The 21,323-nt window shown below is 38.9% G+C and overlaps 1 protein-coding gene across 2 annotated transcripts in view; it reads left to right on the top strand.

Annotated features, from left to right (window-relative positions):
- Positions 1-314: 314 nt before the first annotated feature.
- The window catches only part of AKAP6 (A-kinase anchoring protein 6), a 513,452-nt gene continuing 492,443 nt past the window's right edge, over positions 315-21,323 (top strand). For both annotated transcript variants that reach the window (XM_090270150.1, XM_090270149.1), the window contains exon 1: positions 315-379. The gene's annotated coding sequence lies outside the window, so the exon portion shown is untranslated. The remainder of the gene's footprint in view (positions 380-21,323) is intronic.

Here is a 21,323-nt window from a genome sequence, read left to right as displayed (position 1 = left end):
AAATCTACATCCCTCTCCCCTTCTAAATGTGTAACAACAAAGTAGAAGGTGATTTTTATTTTGTCCCAAATACCTTCAGGGAAATCCCTTTTAAATCTATGGATTTTAGTCCAATGAGGGATCCTCTTCCTTTGGTCTAAATTTTGCATATCGTCTGTTTCTTACAGGGCTTCCGTATTGTCTCAGCCTCCACTGGAAATGCAGCAAGGATTCCTGGCACATCCCAGTTGCCATAGCAACAGCAGTCTTTCCCATAATGAGCTGCATCATCTGAACTGATGTCACAGCATCATGCAGCAGGTCAAACAAGGCATCTCCTAGTATTGCATCCTACAGATGTGCTGTAAACATCAAAAGAAGACAGTGGGAGCAGGAGATGGTGAGTGTTAAATGTCTGGGCATTAATTGCATGGTTGTTTTGTTGGTTAGTCTGTGTCTGCTAAGGCGGAGATGGGGGATGTTGTCTGCTTAAAATGGACTAGGGAAAGGAGGGCTGTTTTACCTAAATCTGTTTTTCAGGCTGCTGGGTTAAGACAAAGGCCAATAAGACTCATAAAGAAATCAAAATACGTAAAATTATTCTTTCCCCATCTCTGCCTATTTTTAGTGTTCTCATGGAATTTTTCATAAACATAAGACGATTTCTTATTGTAAAACCCCCAATAGGCTCTAAAATGAGTAGTTTACAGTCTTTCAACATTGTAAAGATATATATATTTTAAATGGGACAGAGCTAATTGGTCCCCTATTTGCTCTTGTGATTTATGAAATATTTAGTGATTTGCAGTATGAAATTCAGTATTTACTTCAGTTGGGTTTTAGTTTCTTCATGGCAAAGAATGACTGCTGAATAAGCATTTGACATAACCCTGCTATGAAAGGGGATCTCTTGCAAGACAATTTATTAAAAACATGAGGCCTTGACCAAATAAAATTACTTGAGCTTTTTGATTTATAGGATAGTCCTTCAACCCATGTCCTTCATAGTTAGTTGAAGGACTGCCACAATGTTTTTCCATCTCTAGCATAGTCTCTAAAATAGCTGGAGTTGTTTGCAGGTTGACTTGTAACAAGTCTCCTCTCTGCGGCAGTTGCAATGAAGGGGAACCCTGATGAAGTGGCAGTGGTGTTGCTATGTTTGTTTAACTTTAGCAGAATCTGGTAAGATGCATCACTAGCAGGGTCCTCAGTGACTGTGCTGAATACCCCTCAACTCAATTCAGAAACTCCAGGTAAACATGTATCCTCTTCATTTCAACTCCTGTCTCTGGGCATTTTCATTGTTTTTTTTACCTTAAAAAATGTGGCCTGACAATGTCAGATAAGGAGCAGTGTGTTGTCTTTTGTTTTGGGAAATGAAGTGGGTTTCCCTGGTGCAGCTGATTGCTATGAAGGGAGAGAAAGGAAGAGGCACATGTCAGTTCAATTGATCAATATGTCCACTTGGAATCAGGGAGTGGTCTTTGGCTCAGTGCTGCTGAGTTGATAGTTTTTATTTGAAAACTCTTATAGGAAAGAACAGCAACCCCGAGTTCCTCTTCTTTTAGGCTGTTTGTTAAAAAGGGATGTATCATAGGAAGCAGGACGGATAATCCTCTAGCCAGCTTGGAGTGATTTTTTTTTTTTGCACAGAGTCAAGCATATTGGTCCCATTAGGCACTAGCTGGAATGAAAGACCTCAGATTTTAATTAGTTTGTTTATACACATCACGCACATGCTACTCTCAGTCCTTTAAGCTTATGTGACTGACTTGCAGCTGTATGGGATGGGAGAGGTCAGCTCAGCCTGGCTTTATTGCAAGCACTTAGGAGCATGAATTGTTCATTGCCTGCTTTTTTTCTATATCATGTGAACAGAAAGCTCTGCTGGAGTGCTGGGTGTGAGCACAGCTAAGTCAGAAAGCTCTCAGGTGACAGGGAGGAGTGCTAGATGGGGGTGGGGGAAGGGACAGTGTGTCTAGTGGCTGGATTATGAGTTTGGAGAAAATCACTCTGTGCCCATTAGAATTCTTTTAAAGTATTACTTCCAAGGAAATGAAGAAAGACTTGTTTGGTAACATGAATTGCTCAGAGTAAAAATAACCAAAGGCAGCATTTTAATGAGTTTTTTATTTGCTTAATTTTTATTTCTTTTGTCTAGCAGTGCTCAGCTGCTTCATCATAGGTGATTTGTACAATTACTGGAAGTCTCAAAGCCAGATTCCTTAAGGCCACTGTTAGAAAAAAGTGGAGTCATGCTTTCAGAGTGGAAACGGCGCTGATGGGTGTGGGCTGCCGCAGTTATCTGGAGGAATATGCTTGTAGTTCAGAAGAGCCTGTCATCTCCCTCTGCCCCTGCAAATGTTGAAAATGCAGTGGCAGTTCCCCAACTTTGTGCTTTTGTGTTCTTTTTGCTCCAGGAGAACAAAGCCCTGGCAATGGGAGCTGTCATCCTGGGGTTCAGTTTCTTTGCAGAGGGCCGCGGCCTGTGCTGCTCTTTGATTCGCTGCATGTCTTAATTACTGGCGAAGTCTATTTCAGCTGCCTTAGTTTTATTTTTAATATATCCCCAAGGGGTGGATGGAGCAAGTGAGTATGGGGGAAAGGATTGATTGCTCTATGGCTGTATTTAGTGGTGTTTCACTGAAACTTCCTAGAATTTAAAGAATTTTTTTTCACAGTGATGAGTGAAAGATCATCATGATCCTACTTACTGTGTGGCCAAGTTTAGACTATGGATGCCTTACAAGAAGCTAACCTCCACCGTGCTTTTGGTTATGGCTTTCTTTACTGAATTACAAAGTTACAAAGAAGTTACTTCTTTGTATCAGCCCATGTGGGTGGGGGGTGATAAAAATAGTAATCGTAATAGCCACAGGCATCCTTTTATTCAGTTCTTATTGTGTATCAGACACTGGAATAAGCATTGCATTTATCTTATTTAGTTTTTATAATGACATTATGAGACAGAGAGTTAACAATCTTTATTTAGTGTTATTATTCACATTTTGCAGAAACCAGGTCTTAGCCAGGTTAACAAATTTGGCTAAGGTCATATAGTTAAGAAGTGATTGGTCCAGGATTTCAAACTGATGTGATTTGACTATGGCACCCTCATGCCTACCCTGTCATCTTAGTTTTATAACATCTCAACTGTGTATACTATACAAATCAGTCATCTTTTTCACACTCACCCACCCCTTCTCATTCTAATTGGAAAATCAGATTTCATGTGCAGAATGATATCCCATTTGCAACACTAAGATCAGTTTTACTGCAGGAATGAGCATGATTCTTGGTCAGATTCTACTCTGATGCAGAAATAATGTTCAGACTTTTTGCCACTAACCTTGCTTGACATATTTTTCTAGTAGGATTTGTATATGGGAAATGCTACACAAATGAGCGTGGGCATGACAGAGTTGCACTAAAAGCAGGTCTTACCTGAGTCAGTAATGATTCAGGTTTGTTTTACCTGCCTTATCAGCTTTGTGTGTCATGCCCTGCTAAGTTTAAGTTATTTGCATTTGCTGGCGACACTAGGCAAGGACAGAGATAAATCTCTCACAGTCAGGAAGGTGTACTTGGAATCCACATCTTGGGTCAAGAAGATAAAGGAGTTATTTTACAGAGTGTATCAGTGGCTGAATCCAGACACTGCCTATCTCTGATAAAGTACAAAAATGACAATCTTGAGCAACATCCCGGAAGCCTTGTGTTTAAGGAGAGCTGATACAGTCATCTCTGCATCATTTTGCCCATGCCCAGCTACCCACCCCCAGCGTCATTACTGAGGGCTGTTCTTTGTTTGACTGTGGGGCTAATGCACACACTGATGGCACATTGATATTGATTCCAGTATGGTGAATACTGAGACATATTATTCCACATAGCTCATTAGCCTTTTCTAGACTCTGGGAGGAAGTTAACCTTTGTTCTAGCCTGCTCCATGGAGGCTCAAGTTTGTGTTTGCAGGAGCTACAGGAATGAGAGGCTGGTCAGAAAGCAACAGAGTTACCATGTGCAGTGACTAAAGGAGTTAGGCTCCAATTAGGGAGTGAAAAAGCCAGTGGAATTTAGGAAGTTGGTTGTCCTGCTACAAGTTTCATTTTCTTCTCTTTCCAGTCCTAGAATTAGTGAATGATAGTTTGTTTTGATTGTATGGATTCAATTCAATTCAATGAGTACTGAGTATTTACTATATTCCAGGCAATGTCAGTGAACATAGCAGTGAATAAGACTGATGCAAATAAATCTCTTCCCCCACTACATTCTAGAGGGGGAGACAAAAATAAACAGGTATGTTTGTAGTGAAATAATTTATTCTCTCTTTAACACTTTTTATTTCTATTTAATTCTATTCCATGTGTTAATAGATAAACCCAGTATCTCTGCACATATGTATAGGTGAAGATGCATTTATGGTCCACATATACTTGTAAAATAACTGCATTGAGTTATAACTTTTTTTCTGCTTGTGTTTGGATTAGAATATTGCTGGATGTGGACAAAGCAACGTGGCATTAGCATTTTGTTGGTATATGCTATTCTGAAAACTAGAATCAACCAAAAAGTACTTGTCTATTTCAGTTGACATAAACCTGACACATGGAAATATGAAATGTATCTGACATATTAGTTAAAGAGAGATTTTAAAATTTTTATAAAATATATTTCACATCTTTAAAAACTGTCCAGAGAGCCCTCTAAATGGAAAGTTCTAGCCAGCATGCCAGTGGAGGTGTGAGCCATGTTGGGGCCAGTGTACCCGTCACCTCCAACAATTTACCCTGGTGTGCATTACAAACATCAGTTTAAATGGGAAGCATTTCTATAAATTAAAATATTAACTAATGTATTAAAAACTGTGATTGTATTTTCATGAAATTTTTCAGGTGCACATTCACTCGTGTATAAGGTGTGTCTGACTAGTGACAATCACTTGCAGGTTCACCATTCCTCTTTGATGGCCATTGCACTGCCCAACTCTGTACATGGGCTATGAGCAGGAAGGCTTTTCAGGGGAATGTTATTTTTTATAGGACTTTGTCCATACCTATAGGTTTTTTAGATATTTTTAATTAATAAGGGAGACGATTTCTTCCCCACAAGCATATAGGTCAGCAGCTGAATCCTCCAGTTGGTTTTAAAACTTGATATGGACATAGGAGAGACTTTGTTTCCCTTGTAAGCCACCAGCCACGTATTATTCTATTATTCAAAACACATCTTGCAGCTGTGTGCTCTGAGTCTTAAGTGGAAATGGGGAGAGAATGTGGAACCTTTAGAACAGAGTCTCAAACTGGGTGACTCATAAGCTGAAGCTGGCCTGCAGTGTGTTTTGTATGGCTCCTAGGCAGGCTTCATGGGCTTGCAACTGTGCAGGCCCATTGGGCCTGTGCCCAAAAGGATCCACGCTTGCTTTAATACTTTTTGAGCAAGGAATTCTGCATTTTCATTTTACACTGGACCCCAAAAATTATGTAGCCAGTCCCATATGGTCCTTTTGATATAAAGAGAAATGACACACAAATCTGAATTTTAGGCTTATCGTTAAGATTGGATGATGTGGCCCACTTGGCAAGACTTGACTGCCTTAGATGGAACAGTATTCTCCAAGTTGTAATGGTCTCCCCCAACTCCCGTCCATTTACCACCAGTGCTGCTCTTGAGCCCTGTGGGTGTTTGAGCTTGAGACTTCTGCTCTGGAACAATTCAGATAGAAATTGTAGAGCTTAAAAAAACTAAAGGATTGGGACTTCCGGCCAAGATGGAGGAGTAGACAGACACGCTTCATCTCCTTCTACAACTAAGAAAGAATACAACTACCTCAAAACTAAAAACAACCAGAAGTTCCAGATAATCAAACTGTGTGAAAGTCCAACAGACAAAGATATAAAGAAGAAATACTCATCTAGACAGGTAGGAGGGGCAAAGCCAGGGCAGAGAGGATGCCGTGCGGTGGTGGCAGTGGTGGTGGCAGCGATGGGCCAGCAGAAAGCACAGTCACATATTCAAAAAAGTCAGGAGGGACACCTGGGGAGCATTCCCAGCTCCTCACCAGACCTCACAGCTCACAGTTCCAGCACCAGGAAAAATCAAGCCTCATTGCTTCTGACTGTGCAGACCAGTGGGGGTTAGGATGGAGGCAGAAACTGCCGGTTTCTCAGCAGAGTCCACTTGTTTAAAGGGCCCCGGCAGTCCTAGAATGTCCACAGACCCACTCACTCTGAGAACAATGGCCAGGGCAGCAGTTAGAGGGGTGCCAGTCCGGTGCGAAAGTGGGAGAGGTGACTGGAAGAGGGGCGAGTGATGGGCAAGCAGCATTATTCCCTCTTGGACCCTTTCCTCACATACAATGCCACAATGTGGTGAAACAGGTCGCCCTATACTGATGAATCCCTAAGCGTCTGCCCCTTACAATGTAACAGGAGTGACAGCTCTACCTGGGATGTGGAGGCCAACAAACACAGGAGCCTGTCAGAATGAGGAGGCAGAGAAGTAAGGCCCAAAAGGGGAAATGGATCAAGGTTCCAGTGGGAGAACTAAGTGATGAGGAGATAGCCAACCTAACAAATGAGGAGAGAGACAACATAACAGATACAGAATTCAAAACGCTGGTGATAAGATGCTCACAGGCTTGACACATAGGCTTGAGTACAGCAAACGCATAAGAGAAGAAGTGAAGGCTATGTTAAGTGAAAGGAAGGAAAATCCACACAAAATCAATGGTGAAGGGAAGGAAACTGGGGTTCAAATCAATGATTTGGAACATAAGGAAGAAAACAATAGTCAACCAATGCAGAATGAGGAAGCAAGAATTTTAAAAAATGAGGAAAACTTCCCAAATTTTGTGAAGGAGATTGACATACAGGTTCGGGAAGCATGGAGGGTCCTGGGTGAGCTGGACCCAGAGGGGACCACATCAGGACTGAGATGCCAAAGGTGAAAGATAAACAGAGAGTCCTGGGGGCAGCAAGAGAGAGGCAGAGAGATGCCTATGGAGGGGTGGGGGTGGAGGGGCACCTATAGGACTATCAGCTGATTTCTCAGAGGACACTTTGCAGGCAGGAAGGGATTGGCAAGCAGTATTCAATGTGATGAAAAGCAACCTACAACCAAGATTACTCTAACCAGCAAAGCTATCATTTGGAATGGAAGGGCAGATGAAGTGCTTCCCAGACAAGGTGAAGCTAAAGGAGTTCATCATCACCAAGCCATTATTATATGAAATGTCAAAGGGACTTACTTAAGAAAAAGAAGATCAAAACTATGAACACTAAAATGACAGCAAACTCACAACTATCAACAACTGAATCTAAAAAATAAAAACAAAATCCAACTAAGCAAACCAGAATAGGAACAGAATCATAGATATGGGGGTTATTTGGAGGGTTATCAGCTGGGAGGGGGAAGGGGGAGAAATGGGGAAATGGTGCAGGGACTAAGAAGCATAATCGGTTGGTACAAAATAGACAGGTGGAAGTTAAGAATATATAGGAAAGGGTGAAGCCAAGGAACTTATATGCACGACCCATGGATGAACTAAGGGGGGTGGGATTGCTGGAGGGCAGGGGGTACTGGGCAGAGAGGAGCAAAGGAGAAAAAATTGCAACTACTGTAACAATATAATCAATAAAATATACTTTAAAAAACAAACAAAAAATAAAACTAAAGGATCATTGTCAAAACAATCCAGAGCCAAGACCCCCTGCATGGTAATTCAGAGGCATCCATGGAAATTCAGCACCATGCACAGTAATTCTATGGCATTTCTTTTGTAGGCGATTGGGGGACATATTACATTACACTTGAAGCTATTTGGTAGGTATGGCTTATTTGTCACCGCCATTGCTTTCAGGGGAGAAATTAAATCTTCTTTGCAAAGCAAACTAATTAACCATCCTATTGGTTCATTGTTTATATTATGTCTCCTGCCCTTTGTTTTACTACTTGATTACTTTTATCACCTTCTTTGTTTAACTCTCATTTGAATTACACAACATTTTTATGCTGGCTGGGTATTTTTGTTTTAGCATTATCCTTTTATTTTATTATCTTTCCTGGAGGCTGGGAGTCTATGATTTGAAGTTACATTACTACAGGAAGAGTCCACATTTTTTTTTTAATTAAAAAGGGAATTACAGTCAATATTTATAATGAACCCTTCTCCAGCAGGGCAGTTCCAGCCATGCTAGCTGGTGTTTGTAAGTCCAGATTTGCCGTTACTGTTTATACTAATGAGATGCTGGAGACTCCTGGACTTTGTAGGAGGTGAAGCACTCTCACCCATCGTGTCACAATGAGAAGTGGCTGTGCTAATCTATGGATGTGCGGAGAATTGTTAGAGAATTAATATGAATGACTGCATTAGAAATACAGGGAAAAGCTAATTTTTGGGGGGTGGGGTGGGTAGCTGAGTGTAAACAAGGACCTAACAAATCTAAAAGGGACTCTTGTTATCTCTTAGAAGACTGGGGTGGGATAAGAACCCACGGCATTACTCTGTCCCCTGAAACAATCCTAATGCCCACCATATCACCATTGTACAAGCTGTAAAACCAGCTGTTTCAGATGATTCCACCAGTAGTCAGCAATCAACAAATATGCAAAATGTCTACCGTGTCCAAGATTATGTGCTGAAGGAACATACACTTTCAGATTGGGATATCCAAATGCATGCACATGTATATTATTTGGAGCACTCATCATAGATTTAACACTGTGTTATTTGGGCTCTTCTTGTGGAAGGTCCCGATTAGTCCCCTTATTCTGCAGGTACCAAGATGGAGCTCCTGTTTTTTCTTAAACAATTCATTACTTTTTCTGGCTCACTCAAAATTATTGTCTGCCCCAGCTCCCAGCACACATACTCAGCTTTTTCAATTCCTGGTGCTCATACTTTGTTTCTACCCCACCAGTCTCCTGTCACTGTCACCTTCTGTGATAGCTCTGAACCCACCATGACCCTCCTATCTCGCCTGATACTGTTTATTCCCATTACATTAGCATCAAATAACCCATCAGAACTAAATAGCACTGTAGCTTGTGATAGTTGATTCAGATATTCTGCTGTATTTAAACTGGTCTTTTTTTTTTTTTTTTTTTTTTGTGAGTGTGTGTGAATTACAAGGGAACAACTCCTTAAAACTTGTATCAGTCACCCTTGTAGGCAGTCCATGTGGGATATCAACTAGAAATAACTAAAACAGCAGGGCCTTATTGATAGAAGACTATACACAAACATGGAAATGGGTGTGCAAATGTAGTTGTACAATAGTTTGTTCTTTAATGTTATTGTTTCATTGTATTTTTAACTAAAAATAAGGAGAGGGATGGTGAGAAGGTGGGCAGCACAGCAAGGTGCCGGAGAGGTGCACAGCTTTGGCTAGGAGTGGCATGTGCTTCTCTGCAACACTGTAGGGAAACACCTGTCTTGGAAACGAACAGTTCTGGAAAAAAAGCTGAAAATAAATCTAAAAATAAAAAAACAGGCTTAATAAAGAATCAAGCTGGTGAATTAAGATAGTGTTTTCACTAATTTAGTAATAAATAATTGATAACATGAGTTTTAAACATTGGAATTTTGATTAACCAAACTGAAAAGGTGTTTAGGTTAAGAATGTCAGGAGATGGAGTGGATCAAGAAGGGAAACATGGCTATTGCTCTCGTGGGACCACCTGCCTGCCTACCTCCCTCACCATTAATCTCCTGCATGGAGAATGTCAGTCTGTATACTTATATATTTGTCAACTCTTGGATTTTAGGATTCTAAAACCCAAAATGGAAATCTTCCATTTGGGGCAAGCCATTGCAAAAACTTATTTTAGGTTTGGTAATGTGACCTTTCCATCACCATTTGAGGTTCTAGAGTAATTGGAAAAGGATCATTTGTTTCTATTTCAAGCTGGAAGATAGCACTCATTTTGCTATTTCTTGGTTGAGTATCTAAGCTTGTGGTATTTACACAGGATGATGTTAAGGTCTAGCATCTAAGAACCATAGAAAATCATCATGCCAGAGACCATGATTTTTATTTTCTGAAAGAAGAATTAAAAATATTAAAACATATGTATATTCATTTTTACAGCAAATAAATATAACGTTACAAAGCAGGACAAAGAACAAAAAGAAAAACCCTCTTAAGTTTACAACAGTTTGGAGAAACATGTGTCTTCATACGCTAGTTATGTTACCTTTTCCTGCCTCTCAGTCTGGCAGGGTGGATGTTGGAGCTAGGTGCATTTACCTTTGAATCTTAGCTCTAACATAAGATTATGAGATCTGTGATTTTGGGTTTCTCAGAGTATCGTTTTCCTCGTGAGTAAAATGGGAAAAATACTCATTTTACAAGATGAAATGAAGTATTTTTATGTAAACTTATTGGCACAAAGCTGGTATTTCATAAACATAAGTTATTATTATTATTTCACTACTCAGATGTAGTGGGTTAAAACTATTACTCTCTCAAGAAGAAATGTAATTTTTCCATAAATTCCCAAAACCAAGAAAATATTCAGAGCTTTATTAATGGAAAGAAAAGCCCTTTAATGTATTTTGAATGCTTATCCTGTGATAGGCACATATATTACTTAATTACCATTTCTTGCTTAATTTTTCTCCATAGCACTTATCACCATCTGCAAAGTATACGTTCTACTTATGTACTGTTTGTCTCCCCTAAGTATAAAGTTTGTTGCATGAAAGCAGGAAAAATGGATTTTTGTCTATCTTGTTCATTGATCTTTCTTAGCTCATAGATAGTGCCAGGTACATGGTAGGTGCTCTGTAGATATTTGTTGCAAGAGCGAATGGGTTCACATCACCCTATGACGAAGGAAATACTGTACTCTATGTGTAGAAAATGAATTCTCTTTTGTGATGATGCTTTTCAAGGTTCTAAATGCCCTAAAATGATTCTTGCTATTCCAAAGGTCATGTGGCTGATGGTTAGAGCATCATGCAGGATCCAGTTATTCCAAATTCTTCCATTGAAATAGGGATATTGCCCAGGCAGCTCGGATGGTCTCCTCCTCCCTACCGGGTTTCTATGAGGGAGCTGGGGTTTCACAGGTCATTTGAAAGATACATTGGTTCTTCTACTGGTGGTTGTCTCTTTATTTCCATTTCTTCAGTGTATTTGAGTTTCCTTCAGGAACAATTTTTTATTCTCCTTTAAAGCACGAATCTTAGTTGTAAATCTCAGATTGATTGATGAATTGGTGGATTTTGAAAGAATCTTCAAGGAAAGCATCAGAGAGGGAGAATGATATGCTGTAGCAGTCAACCTTTCCTAATTGCTGTTACAAATGCTCTCATGAGAAATAAAGCAAAGCACAGGCACACAGCAGTACAGTTATTTGGACAGAACATACAGCCTCATAAATGAAGGAAATAATTAAGATAGCTGATCTAAAAATAGGATGCTGTCAAAGTGGTTTGGATTTCAAGGAAAAAATTCACACCTGCTCACTAAGAAATACTCAGTTCAAAAGCATGACATTTACAATATATCTTAAGTATTTCTCACTGAGTATGTATGAGATTTTTTTTCTTGAAATTCAGAGCATTTTGACAGCATTCTATTTTTAGAATTTCTTCTTCTTTTTTTTTTTTTTAAAGTATCTTTTATTGATTATGCTATTACTGTTGTCCCAACTTATCCCCTTTTGGCCGCCTCAACACAGTACCGCCCTTCTCTTTAGCACCACCCCCCCCACTCCGCTTAGTGCATGTCCGTGGGTCATGCATATAAGTTCTTCAGCTTCTTCATTTCCTATACGATTCTGAACATGCCCCCTGTCTATTTTGTACCTGCCAATTAAGCTTAATGCCTGCACCATTTCCCCATTACTCCCCCTTCACCCTCCCAGCTGATAACTCTCCAAATAATCTCCATATCTATGATTTTGTTCCTGCTCTATTGTTTGCTTAGTTTGTTCTGTTTTTTTAGATTCAGTTGTTGATAGTTGTGAGTTTGTTTTCATTTTAATGTTCATAGTTTTGATCTTCTTTTTCCTGAAATAATTCTCTTTAACCTTTCATGTAATAAGAGTTTGGTGATGATGAATTCTTTCAGCTTTACCTTGTCTGGGAAGCACTTCATCTGCCATTCCATTCTAAAATGATAGCTTTGCTGGATGGAGTAGTCTTGGTTGTACGTCCTTGCTTTTCACCACATGGAATACTTCTTGCCAGTCCTTTCTTGCCTGCAAAGTTTCTTTTGAGAAGTTAGCTGATAGTCTTATGGCAATTTCTCCTTTGTAGCCAACTCTCTTCTTTTCTCTTGCTGCTTGTAGGATTCTCTCTTTATCTTGAGCCTTTGGCATTTTAATTATGATGTGTCTTGGTGTGGTCCTCTTTGGTTTCAATTTGTTTGGAACTCTGTGCTTCCTGGAATTGTATGTCTAATTCCTTTGCCAAAGTAGGGAAGTTTCCTTTCATTATTTGTTCAAATAAGTTTTCAGTTTCTTGTTCTTCCTCTTCTCTTTCTGGCACCCCTATGATTAAGATGTTGGCCCTTTTGGAGATGTCCCAGAGTCTTCTTATTCTCCCTTCATTTTTTTGAATTCTTGTTACTTCATTCTGTTCTGGTCAAATGTTTATTTCTTCCTTATGGTCCAAATTGTTGATTTGAACCCTGGCTTCCTTCCCTTCACTGTTGGTTCCCTGTGTATTTTTTTTTTTAATTTCACTTAGTGTAGCCTTCATTTCTTCCCTTATGCTTTTGTTGTACTCAGTGAGTTCTCTGAGCATCTTTCTTTCCTTTTCACATCCATTTTTTATTGTTGTTCTACTATAGTTGTCCCAGTTTCCCCCTGTTGCTTTCCCCTGTCCTGCTCACACCACTCTCCCACAGTTAACCCCCCCCCCATCCATGTCAATGGGTCACTTATACTTGTTGCTTGACTAGATCCTTCCCCTTCTTTCCCATCTTATCCCCCTTCTCCCTCCCCTCTGGTCGCTATCAGTCTGCTCTTTGCCTCTGGTTCTGTATTGCTCATTTGTTTGTTTTGTTCATTAGGTTCCTCTTATAGGTGAGATCATGTGGTATATGTCTTTTGCTGCCTGGCTTATTTCACTTAGAATAATATTCTCCAGTTCCTTCCATGCAGTTGCCAAAGGTAGGAGTTCCTTATTTCTTTTTGCTGTGTAGTATTCCATTGTGTAAATGTGCTGCAGTTTTTTGATCCACTCATTTACTGGTGGGCTCTTAGGCTGTTTCTGACACTTGTCTATTGTAAATAACACTACTATGAACATAGGGGTGCATAGGTTCTGTTGATTTGGTGTTTCAAAATTCTTAGGGTATATTCCCAGCAGTGGATTCGCTGGATCAAAAGGCAGCTCCACTTTTAGTTTTTTGAGGAAATTCTATACTGTTTTCCACAGTGGCTGCACCAGTCTGCATTCCCACCAACAGTGCACTAGGGTTCCCTTTTCTCCACATCCTCACCAGTACTTGTTTGTTGATTTGTTAATAATGGCCATTTTGACAGGTGTGAGGTGATATCTCATTTTGGTTTTAATTTGCATCTCTCTGATGGCTAGTGATGTTGAGCATCCTTTCATATGCCAATGGCCCACCTGTATGTCCTCCTTGGAGAAGTGTCTCTTCAGGTACTTTGCTCATTTTTTAAATTGTTTTGTTTGTCTTCCTGGTATTGAGTTGTATACATTCTTTATATATTTTGGAGAGGTATCATTTGCAAACATGTTTTCACCTAGGGATGGTTCCCTTTTCTTTTTGCTATTAATCAACCATAGAGACCTGGCTTTATTTCTGGGCTCTCTATTCTGTTCCATTGATCTATATGTCTGTTCTTATGCAAGTACCAGATGGTTTTTTGATTACAGTGGCCTTGTAATATAGTTTGATATCAGATATTGTGATCATTCCCACTTTGTTCTTTTTTCTCAAGATTGCTGAGACTATTTGGAGTTGTTTTTGGTTCCCTATAAATTTTTGAAATGTTTGTTCTAAGTCTGTGAAATATATTAATGGTGTTTTAATAGGGATTGCATTGAATCTATAGATTGCTTTGGATAGTATGGACATTTTAATGATGTTGATTCTTCCTATCCATGAACACGGTATATGCTTCCATTTTTTTGTATCCTCCTTAATTTCTCTCTTCAGTCTTATGTAGTTTTCCAAGTATAGGCCTTTACCTCCTTGGTTAAGCTTATTCCTAGGTACTTTATTTTTCTTGTTGTTATAGTAAATGAGATTTTTTTTTCTAGTTTCTGTTTTGATATTTCATTGTTGGTGTACAAAAATGCTTTCAGTTTCTGAATATGGACTTTGTATTCTGGTATTTTGCCAAATTCACTTATTAGGTTGAGTAGTTATTTCATGGAGCCTATAGGGTTTTCTACATACATTATCATATCACCGCAAATAATGACAGTTTTACTTCTTCTTTTCCAATTTGGATGCCTTTTATTTCTTTTTCTTGTTTGATCACTGTGGCTAAAATGTATAATACTATGTTGAATAAAACTGGTGAAAGCAGACACCCTTGTTGTTCCTGATATTAGGGAGAAAATTTTTAATTTTTGCCCATTGAGTATGATGTTGGCTGTAGGTTTGTTGTATATAACCTTTAGTATATTGAGGTATGTTCCCTCTGTTTTCACTTTGCTGAGCGTTTTTATCATAAATGGATGCTGGACCTGATTAAATGCTTTTTAAACATCTATTGATATGATTATGTGATTTTTGTCCTTATAACCATTATTTTGAACTCAATGTCTGATAGTTTGCTTGCCTCTATTTCATTTAGCATTCTTTCTGGGGATTCCTTCTTTCCTTTCAGTTGGTGGTGGTTTCTTTGTCTCCCCATTTTAGGTGACTCTTCTTGTTTTTTTTTCTGATTCTTAGATTGATCTACTTTGACTTCCTGTAGTCATGGTATGACCTGTGGTAGGCGACCTGTGGGATTCAGTAGTGAAGTTTCCTTGATCTCCTGAACTTAATGCTCTTGTTTTTATGACATTTGTGTGGGCTATCTGGTTGTACTTGGGTTTTGGTTGTTGTTGGGTTGTTCTTGGTGGATTCTTGCCTCTAGTTGGCTGACTGACAGTCACCCTACCCACCATGTCTTGTATCTGTTGTACAAGTGCTGTCAGAACACAAAAACAGCCCAGGAAACAAACCCACACCTGAAAAAATAACCCCCACTCACAATCACACTATCAACAGCAAATGAGCCAATATTAATAAAGGTGTAAAAAGATTAAGACTATTATAAGAAAGACAAGATGAATATGAGATGACTAACTGAAAGAAAAATGACTTTCAAAGGGTAGAGGGAGGAGCAATCGTAAAAGTAGGGAATAGAGAAAAGGTGAAGAGGGAAAGAAAGTAAAATTTACATCATAAATAAAAAATGAGGTAAGAAGGCAGAATGGAGTAAAAAAAGGTAAGCGTATAGTATTAAGTTTATACAAAAATAAAAATATATAATGAAGGAGAGAGAGAGAAAATATAAGAATCAAATTAGAGCAAAAGATCCATCATAGCTGTATTAACAACAAATGATCAAAGATTAATATAGGAGGGTTGCAAATAAGAGTGGAAAAAGAAAGAAAGAAAAGCCTAAGAGATGTTTAGAGGAAAGAGAAGTGATTTTGAGAGGATAGAGGGAGAAGGAATACTAAGAGTGAGGAATGAAAACCAGGCTAAGACAGGGAAAAATTTAAATTTAAAACAAAAAAAAGAAAGGGTGGGAAGAAGGCAAAATGGAGTAAGAGAGGGGAACAGTAAAATCTGAGATTTGAAATACACAAATAATGAAGATCTAGAAATAAAATTGAAGAAATGCAACAACAACAACCATATCCACAACCAAATGAGCAAAGATTGATAAAGGTGGAGGGAGAATAAAGGTATTTTAAGAATGGGAAAAAGAATGTGAAATGACTAATGACAAGAAAAATGCTTTTGAGAGGCTGGTGGGAGAAGAAATAGTAAGAATGTAGAATGAAAGCAAGTCATAGAAAGAGAGAAAATAAAATTTGAAATGAACCTTAGAAGAGAAAAGAAGAAGGTAACATGGAGTAAGAGAAGGGAGGAGCAAAATATGAAATTTGAAATAAACTATAATATAAAAGCTAGTGATTTAATATGCACAAACTTGAAGGACAAGAAATGAAGGTTAAAAAGCTATGCAGGAGAGAAAATAATGCAGATCATGAAGGAGACTGCAGTGGAACTTGTCTCAGTAGAATCTAGTGTTTACCACTGTTTTATCTTTCTGGATACACCCCTGGTGATGTAAGATGGTGTTCCAGTATGGCCCTAGGTGTCCTGTTCAAGACTACCAGGCTGCACATTCTGTGGCTGTTTTCTTCAGTTGTTAATCTAGTCAATCTGTAATCAGCAGTCAGGCTTATGAACCAGAAGGTGGGGCAGAGTAATTCCTGCAGGAGGGGCTATTGCTTCACTCAGGCTGATGCCACTTGGAGGGGAATGCTCTGCCTGAGCAACATGGCTCCTGCATTATGGGGAATGAATCAACACAGGGATCCTGGTGGCTATTCCCTTAGTTCTTTCCCCAAAACCATCAACCCCAGACTCTCCTCAAGTGTCTCTAGTCCACTCTGCACCCCCCTCCTTTGTTGGAGCACAGGGTAAGTGGATACAAATAAAATTTTATGGGTTAGTCCTTTAAGAAGTTCCCTGTGTCTCCAAGTCATCTCTCTCTGGTAGACAGAAACCCCACCACTTTTCACAGCTTGATGTTATCTGGGTTCCTTTCTAGCTCTGGTGCTGTAGGCTAGGGAGCCCAGCTTGGGGTTTAGACTCCACACTTCTCAGGGAGAACCCCCTGGCTGCTGAAATTTCCCTCTGGCACCTGAGCTGCCACCTCTTAGGAGCCCAGCCAGTCCTCTTGTGTCTCCTACGCTCTCTATATCACATTGTGGTGAAGTAGCTTCTTCTGTCTGTCCATGGTTATAAGACTTCTCCAGCTATTGTTCAGTTGGGTATTCTGGATGTTTTCTCTACAATTTAGTTGTATTTCCAGATTGGTCCTGGAAGGAGGTTAGTGTAGCTTCCATTTACTCCTCCATCATGTTGGATCTTCATGCTCTCTGTGTATACTTATTAGCAGTGTTTTGGATTCCACATCTGATAGGTTGGTTATCTCCATTTTGTTAAGTTCTTTTTCTGTGGTTTTGTTCTGTTCTTTCATTTGGGCCATATATCTTTGTCTCCTTAATTTGGCAGCCTTCCTGTGTTTGTTTCTATGTATTAGGTAGAACTGCTTGAACTCCCTATCTTAGTGCACCTGTTAGTTGTATGGGGCAGAGCCTTACGTATTTGCCAGGGTGGGACAACCCACTTCACCACTTTGTGGCTCTGCATATGGGGATGGGGTTGGAGAGGGTACAACACTGTTGCCTGGCTGCTGGAGGTTTGCTTGGCACTTGCCCCATTTCTAGTCACATCATCCCCTTCCCATATATGGCTATTGCCCTGATGGTGGTTCCCAGAGTGGGTAGGTTTGCGTATGTTCTAGGACTGTGAAGGCCCTTTAAGTATACTTTCCTGAGAGACCAGCAGTTTCTTTTGCCATCCCAACTCCCACTGATTTTCACAGCCAGAAGTTATGAGGCTTTATTTTCCTGGCTCTGGTACCCTGGGCTTCACAGTCTGGCCTGGGGCTGGGATTGCTCACTCCCAAGATATCCCTCCCAATTTTTTATCCACCACACATGAATGTGGGACTGCCTGTTCTACCTGCCACAATGATCATCACCTTGCTGCTGCCACACTGTGTCCTCTCTGCTCCAGCTCCCTGGCTCTCCGTCTGGATGAATATTTCTTCTTTAAATTCTTGGTTGTTGGACTTGCATACAGTTAGATTTTCTGGCAGTTTTTTTTTTTTTTTTTTTTAGATTAGTTGTGATCCTTCTTATGGTTGTGAAAGGAGGCGAAGTGTATACCTATGCCTCCATCTTGACTTGAAGTAGAATCTCTTATTCTTTAAAAGGGCAGAACTATTGAATATATCCAAAAACAACTAGAAAAACATTCTGGGGAAAGGCAGTGTTCTGGTTTTACCATAATAATAGCAGGCTGAATAAGAAAATGTAATGCTGTTAAATTTAAAAAGTCATAGTATTTTTATTTTATGGTTATGAAACATTTAATACATTTGCTTTTAGCAACATCATCATACTACAAGGTAAAAATTATACTTCATGAACATTTTCTTACATCTGTAATAAGTACCATGGTTGTTATAATATACAAGGGCATTATTGTATTTAAATAGCATGTTATTCTAATATTTTAAGGAACTCTGGATTGGAAGTAAGGAACCTGAGTTTTAGTACCTGCTAATGTAATCTTCCTGAACTTTAGTTTCTTTCACAATAAAACAAAAGGGTTAAATTTAAATAATTTTTTGTTTTCTTTTAGCTCTAATATTATATTGCTCACTTATAAGGATCTCTATATCTTTCAATTATTCAGCTTTGTGATTTTTCTAAAATTATGTTCCATAGAATATTTTAAATTTTCTTAGTGCCCTCATGTAGATGAAACATTTTAATTTATATACCATTAAAATTTCATACTTGATTTTTTTCATTAGCTTGTGTTTTGCAGTATTCTTAGTGGTTAAAATCATTCAATACATAGGTTTCACCTAAACTAACAAATAACTGTCTTTCATAATAAGACTTTTTAATAGGTTGCTTATCTTGCAAATTCACGTATTTTCTATTCTTTCTCTTTTTATCTATAACATATATTTTCTTTTGATGAGCTGAATGAAGTATTTGGTTCTCCTCAACCTGTCCTATTGGCTGTGGAATCTCTTTAGAAACACACTACTTTTTCAGACATTCATAGATAATACCAGTGTACATGCTTTTATAAGGTCAAACCTTATGGAATTCCCCATTTTTGTAGGTCAAAAATGGTCATATAATGGCTGTTTCATGTGATTCAACCTAGGACTTTGTTAGTTATCATAATGATGTTAGTCTTTAGTATTTTTATAATTTAGTGATGAAAGTCAGCCCTCAAATGAATTAGTGAAGTAGTGCAAGAGCACAGGGGCCTTTGGTGAAAGATCTGGGACTGAATTCTGCTTTTGTGATACTTAACAATGTGACTTGGGTAAGGTGCTCAGCTTTGCTGAGCTTCAGTCTCCTTGATGCCTGCCTCACAGCCTTGCTGAGCAGAGTGCCCATGGCTCCCAGAATGGTGTCTTTGCACCCAGTAACTGGTCACAATATTGTTACTTGTATTCCCTCAATCATAACTATCTAAATGTTTAGTTAAAGAAACAAATGCATAGACCAAAACAGATTAAATGACAAATAGTCTACAAGAAGGGGAAGATTCCTGGAAAGAGGATCTCTGTTCTCTAGGACAGTGTATGCTTTTAAAAAGGTTCCCAAGGGACAATTTGGGGGAGAATAGGAAAGTTACCTTTGTGTCATTGTCAAATATCATTAACTATCTTTGAAGCAATAATTTCACAATTCATTGGACATCCACTTCAACTAGTCTCCTTTTTATATTTTATTTTTTGAGAGTAACAGTAACAGATTTATTTTTATGAGAACTATGGACTATTGTATTAATTAATTAATTAATTTATGTGATTGATGTATAGGTCAATGTGATGTTCTGTGTGAAACCCAGATCTCTTTGGATTCATGAGAAACAGTAGAAGAGTTTAAAAAGTCCTTGAGTAAAATGGAATATTGTTCAATCTATGTAAATGAAAAGTGTTTGATCCTTTTTCTTCATTGGGATGGAGAAAAACTCTTTCACTAAACCAATGCTCAAATACCTGAGGTCATATTAATCTGTCCTAGCAAAGGTGCATTGCTAGCATGACAGTGATGCTATTTGTGTAAGTCTGTGGTGGCCTGAAGTTTGGGCAGGGACCAGTTATCACAGGAACTACCACACATGCACTTTTAAAATCTTTAAGGATATCACTAATTTCCTCCATATCCTCAGAAATACGATATTAGGATCAACTTACTAACTCGGCAGGAGTGTTAGTTTCAGGTCTTCTACTTGGTCTTTCCCAATATGATAGATTTTCCTCATAACCCAGGGTATGACTATGGAGGTGACTCTAACTGCTAAGTATGTCAAGTACATTATATATTGGGGCTTGGGGAAAAAAGATCAACATATCATTTTGTGGATCCGCTTAAGCCAATCTGACCAGAACGCTATTTATGTCCTCTCATATGATTCTACTCTAACTTTTAAAATTTTTATTGTATTTTTTTCCATTACCATTTATTCCCCTTATACCTCTCTTCCCCTCAGCAATCACCACATTGTTATCCATGTCCATGAGTTCTTTTTCCTTTTTGCTCAATCCCCCTACCCTCTAACATACCCCTCCACTAGCTGTCATCCTGCTCTCCTCTATGAGTTTGTCCCCATTTTCCTTGTTAGTTCAATTTGTTCATTAGATTCCACATATGAGTGAAATCATATGGTATTTGTCTTTCTCTGACTGGCTTATTTCATTTAGCGTAATGTTCTCCAGGTCCATTCATACTGTTCCAAATGGTAAAATTTTCTTCTTTTTTATGGCCAAGTAATATTTCATTGTGTAAATATTTCACAGTTGTTTTATCCACTCAAAAGTTAAAAATGGATCTGCCTTTTGACCCAGCAATCCTACTTTTGAGAATATATCCAAAGGAACCCAGAACACTCATTTGAAAGAACATAAGCACCCCTAAGTTCATTGCAGTGTTATTTACAATCATATGTATTTATAACAAATAGATTTAAAATTGTATTCTCTAGAATTTTTTTGAGCTAAAAGAGTCATAGAGGGTAAATGTTCACAAGTGTGTTTAATGCCTATTAGATAAACAAGTGGCATGTTTTATTTAGTCTAAAATGACTTCCATGAGACTTTGAGTCTGATCCCACCTGGAAGAAATAGAACTTAAACTCTCCTTTTATTGGGATGATGCCATACTTGTCAATGACTTTTTCTGTAGCCATGTGCTGAATTGAGTTTTCTAGCTCTGGTTATTTTTCCTGAGATTCAAACTTTCTCCTGCCTTCTGTATGTCTTTTCCTGATTCTTCCATGAGTAACTTCGCCCTGCACATCTGAAATGATCTCATCCTTTTTCTCACTGCAAACTGGTTTCTCTTTCTGAATTCTGCCTGGAATAAGGCTTTATCTTCAATCCTATCCTTCAGGGTAGAGACTGGGAGTCATCCTCAGCCTTCTATTCCATCTCTCCCCTCACTCAAGTCCTGCTGAGTCACCAGTCACCAGGGGTCTCCAACCTCTGAGCTGCAGACTGGTACCGGTCTGGGCCTGTAGGAACTG

Source organism: Furipterus horrens, unplaced genomic scaffold (genome assembly GCF_987537825.1).
Source record: "Furipterus horrens unplaced genomic scaffold, mFurHor1.1.pri manual_scaffold_3, whole genome shotgun sequence".
Lineage (NCBI taxonomy): Eukaryota > Metazoa > Chordata > Mammalia > Chiroptera > Furipteridae > Furipterus > Furipterus horrens.
This window is presented reverse-complemented; position numbering and strand designations above follow the sequence as displayed.